The following is a 5,301-nucleotide window of genomic DNA, read 5'->3' as shown; positions in this document are numbered from 1 at the left end:
CTAAAAATTTTCCTAGCCGAATCAAGGCTCCACCTCTCCAAAGACTTCTTTCTCTGCCTCCATTTTTTTATATTTTATTATCTTCAAAAACCCTATTCTCTAGAACAATGTGTTTATATACTTGGGTCCTAAAACCCAAGCCCAACACCGACTCAGCCCAAAACTAAGCACACGATCCCGAAGTCCAATCAATTTTAATTTTTAAAATAAACAATTAAATTAATTAATTAAATAGAAAAATACGTATAAATAAAACACGGGGTGTTATAAACCCCATACTAAAAATCCTATAAGGACCCTACCACATCTTTGAAAACTCCTTTCATTGTAATATTGGAGACCAGACGGCGTCAAACCATGCCCACAACTATAAGACGAATATTATTATCTGGCTTAAAAAGTGGAATAAGCGGAGCACTCGCTATGAATTCCGCTAACGGCTGTAGACATCGTCCCTATAACCAAAGATTCACCACAGAGGTCAATGCATCAAGCAAATCAGATGATATAGTTGTTGCAGCACCACTCATGGCATCCAACAAGTGCTGAGCTCGAAGACCCTCATGGCCACAAGACGTACCCTTTGGAAACGACCTAATATAGGACAAAAAGGTGTCTCTCTCTACTACTAAAGAAGGCTCAATAAAAGGAACAATTGGTATTACAAGGTGGTTGTCACAACAAGTGTTTCTCCTCTAATGCACATATAGTCTCCTCAGTATTAGAGGCAACCCCTGATGATGACTGTGTGATGATTTTTCTTAATCTAGAAACACAAATATTTTGTTGATGATCAAAGAACAATGAGAAGTATTGGATCAATAAGAAGAAGAGATGTAAAAGATGATGAGTTGAACCACGTTCTTTAATGGCTGCCTACGTATCCTGTCAATAGGAATCAACTCAAAACGTAGTTCAACTATTTTATTTATAAGAATATATGAGGTTTCCCAATTAGCGTTTAACTAGGAGACCGTCTCTTGTTAAGTATTATCTTGATGAATAGATGAGATTTCCCAATTAGTGTTTAACTAGGAGATCGTCTCTTGTTAAGTCTCATCTTCACTCTTCTAGAAGCCCCATGTTTCCCAAGTCAAATAGGTCTCCTTTATTAACTTAAACAACATAAAAACATGTTTAGATTCGAGTAGTAGTTAGAGCTCTGAGCCTAGTAGTTGAGCTCCAGATTTGGAGTTCATAGTTAGGAGTTGGTTATACGAACCTACTACTCCAACTAGTTCCAAAGCCTACGAACCTGCTCCGAACCTAGTTGTTGAGTTCCGGATTTGGAGTTCATAGTTAGGAGTTGGTTATACAAACCTACTACTCCAACTAGTTCCAAAGCCCACGAACCTGCTCCGAATCTAGTAGTTGAGTTCCGGATTTGGAGTTCATAGTCAGGAATTGGTTCTCCAAGCCTACTACTTCGGCCAACCAGTTCCGAACCTTCAGTACTCCGAGCCTACTCCAACCAATTCCAAACCTCCTCTTCTTATTTCAGTTCTCCCAAACCTAGGAGGTGAGTTAGTCAGGACCTGGACTTAAAGTGTGTTCTGGTACTTTCTACCCACACTAAGACTATACCCGAGCGTTAAGAAGATGTTGTCACGTGTCACATATTTATTTGCTAAAATATGTACACACAATGACAATACCTTTACTACTGCAGCAAAATATCCATCAACAACTTTCTGCAAGCATCGACGCACATTCTAAGTGGGGACAGATCTTTAGGTGGCTGGATTGAAGGAAGCTCTAGTGTAGATTCTAAGAGGCAAAATAGTTCACCAGGCTCATTCCATATTGTCAAAGCATTGAGAATTTGTTTCTGCTAAAGGTTTTTCCTAGTACCAGACCGATGTTCCTGACGATTCTGTGGTTGAAAAACCTGTAGAGTGCAGCACAGAAGAAGAGGAGACGAATCCATGGCATAACTGAACTAGAATTAGTCGTAATGTCCCAAAGAGAAGATTTCAATACACCAGAAAATACCAAACGACAAGACAAGCACGTGGTATATTTTTCACACTACGAAAGAGTATACAAAATGCCCTATCAAGAAGTGTCTCATCAAGATAGGGAATAACAACAAGAGGCCTTAGGGCAACACTATCTTTTCTTCATATATCATATCATGAAATGGAAGATGTTTTCATCATATATCATTTAGTTTTGTGGATAAGACTTATATATATTATGTTTTTAGATCTTTAGCCAATTTTTATATTTAGGAACTTAAGTTTTTGTTAGGATTTTTTTTTTTTAAATATGGTAAAACATGATTTTTTTTCCACCACTATCTTTGCTCCTAACCACACCTCGGCGTGTGTTTTTTTGTTATTTATTTTGTTATTATTGTTATTTTGAAAAACCCCAAAATACTACAAGATTTTTTTCTTATTAATTGTGTCTATATATATATATATATATATATATATATATATATATATATATATATATATATATATATATATATATATTTGATCCGTTTACTATGGTTTTTTATACCACGCCCCTTTATAAGACGAGTTAAGAACTAATATTTTGTGGATATAATCTACTAACTATGGATAGATACTCCACAAAAATTTGGCTAAATTCGGCTTATTTAGAAACATCTAACCTATTTAAAAATTGTTGACAACTTTAAATTTGTTTTAATAGTCCTGAATTTTTGATTTTGCAATCATCTTTTGACATTGTTAAACACAATCAAATGAGCTGAAATTTTATAGAGGTAATCTTTATGTTACCTTTCTTCAACAATTTGACCCACGAAGAGCACCATTTTTAGGTCGGTTTTGATGTAATGGCCTTGATGGGTGAGTCAATTAACTAGACAAACATGAACTTGCATATTGTAAATAATTAATACTAAATTTTCTCACTGTACTTGTCGAGATTGAAGTTCAAATATTTTTTAGTATTTAATCCAATCAGCAAAGATAGAAGTGAAGTTGTTAAACATTAGCACCAAACGAACAAACTTGTTATATAAATTGTATCACTCATTATAATATCTATTTAGTGTTGTACGATTATAATTTTTTAGATTTGGAGATATACTTAAACTATTTTAGTGCAGTTTTCAATCAACTCCAATTTCTCAAATAAAATGTAATAACTAATATTTGTACTGATAGTTTAAAATTTTATTAAATTTGAACAAATCAGTAAGCCATATACTCGTGAAGTTCGATGCTAAAAAAACACTAAAAGGACATCCTATAAGATTTTTTGTGGGGTAACAGACTTTACATGAATTTTGAATTTAGGGATCGAAACCAAATTTTACTTGTTTTTCAAGGTTTTTTAGTTATGTATGTGTTTCATTTGTTATTTTCACATGTGTCAAGCTTTATAAAAAACATTTTATTATGTGGATGTGAAAAAAAAAATCGTATAAGAAAATAGTGGACGAACACAATCAGAACCTAACGTTGCAAAAAATGTGAAATTTGGGGTTGCTAAAATTTAATAAATAAAAAAATAATAATCCATATAATTAATAAAGCAGCTTGGTCTTTTATGTATTTATATCAAGCGGTTAGGGATAAAACAGTTTTGGGAGATCTTACGGCCATGAATCACTTTCTTTTAAGAGCCCCACTTTTAAAAAATTCCCAAAAAAAAAAAAAACCATTAATAAAAAGAAAAAGTTCGCCCGACCCCTAATTATCCTTTTCTCCACGCTAAAATAAAATACTCGTTTTTCCTTTTCTTAACGCCAAAAAAAAAGCACTCCTAAAAAAACACTCCAAATTCAACTCTTTCAACACTTCTTCAAATGGTGGAGATAACATGTACTCTCTTTGTGGTTTTTTTTTTTTATCTTCATATACTTTTTTTAGTTCTTTTTGTTTATTCCTTTGTAATTGAAAGAATTGTAGTTTACTATTTTGGAAATTGTCTCGGTTCATTTGTTCATTCTTGAGTAGGTCATCAACGTATGCTTAGAATTATTAGGACTTCGTTCAACTTGCCACAATTGAAAGGTTAGAATTTATATATATAATAAAGCAGCTTGGTCTTTTTATGTTGTTATATCAAGCGGTCAGGGAGAAAACAGTTTTGGGATGATCCTACGGTGATAAATCAGTTTATTTTAAGAGTCCTACTTACTCTAAACTAAAGAGTTATATTTTTTTTTAAGAGTCCTACTTAATCTAAACTAAAGAATCCTACTTACTCTAAAAAAATCACCATCTGGGCATTGGGAGACTTCAGAACCGACAGTGAACATCGTAAATGGTCTCAATGACACCATCTATGATTTTTATGGTTTTCATAAATCCATGTATCAGGTGCGTTAATCCAATGAACCGTGACCAAATTTATTTTTCAATCCTTTCATTCAATATTATGTTTTGCCACATTGCTTTTCATACAGATTTCATTGTCTTATATACAATTGAATAGTTATGGCTGGTGAGATAAGGTAGACTGTCCGGGTTTTTCCTAATTCTGCTATTGGTTTAATGCTTTAATCGTAGATGATTTTATGTTTCTGAAGTCTTAATCATAATTAAAAGATTTAATGAATTTCCTTGAACTTGGGTTATTTATACACCAGATTAAGTACCTTGCACCAGGTGCACCAGACCTAGCAATGAGAGTGAAGGAGTTGTTGATAGTGAGTGGCTTTAAACGCGTAAATGTAGAAAAAGGACACAGACAACCAACCATGATGCTTGGGTACCCACCATGCTCATGTATCCCAATGCCGACATTCCAGTGTGTCAACTTTCTATTCAAACCAACAAGGATGGAACCTATCACTATAACATAGGCAAGGCATTGGCTCCTCTTAGAGAAGAAGGGGTACTTATATTTGGATCAAGAAGTGCTACACACAACTTAAAAGAAATGGGTATGAGTAACGGCCATGTTGTTTCTTGGGCTGAAGTCTTTGATATATGGCTCAAAGAGTCTTTATTAAACGGAAGGTAACTGCAATCAAAATCTAAGTTTTTTCATTGATTATTTAGAAAAAATATGGAGACAGAGAAAAATATTGTTGGTAACTTATGTTCATAAACAAAGGGACCTCTATAATTATATGTTGAACTTGGAAAGTATTGTTTTGCATATATGAAGATGTGAACCATTACGATAAGAAGGCCCCATATGGCAAAAAGGCACACCCCTACCCAGATCACTTTTACCCTTTGCACGTAGCACTTGGGGCTGTAGGGGACAAGTCTAAGGTGGAACAGATCCATCATAGTTGGAGCCTTGGTTCAATTTCTTATGCCTCTTACTATTTCACGACAAATTGATCATTCACGGATGCACTTTCGA

The 5,301-nt window shown here is 34.1% G+C and overlaps 1 pseudogene; it reads left to right on the top strand.

The window, feature by feature from the left end:
• The first annotated feature begins 357 nt into the window (after positions 1-357).
• LOC147489674 (4,5-DOPA dioxygenase extradiol-like) lies at positions 358-5,301 on the top strand (annotated as a pseudogene).

This window comes from Coptis chinensis, chromosome 7, assembly GCF_015680905.1.
Source record: "Coptis chinensis isolate HL-2020 chromosome 7, ASM1568090v1, whole genome shotgun sequence".
In the NCBI taxonomy this organism is placed as follows: Eukaryota; Viridiplantae; Streptophyta; class Magnoliopsida; order Ranunculales; family Ranunculaceae; genus Coptis; species Coptis chinensis.
The sequence above is the reverse complement of the archived record's forward strand: the minus strand, read 5'-3'. Positions and strand labels throughout refer to the sequence as shown.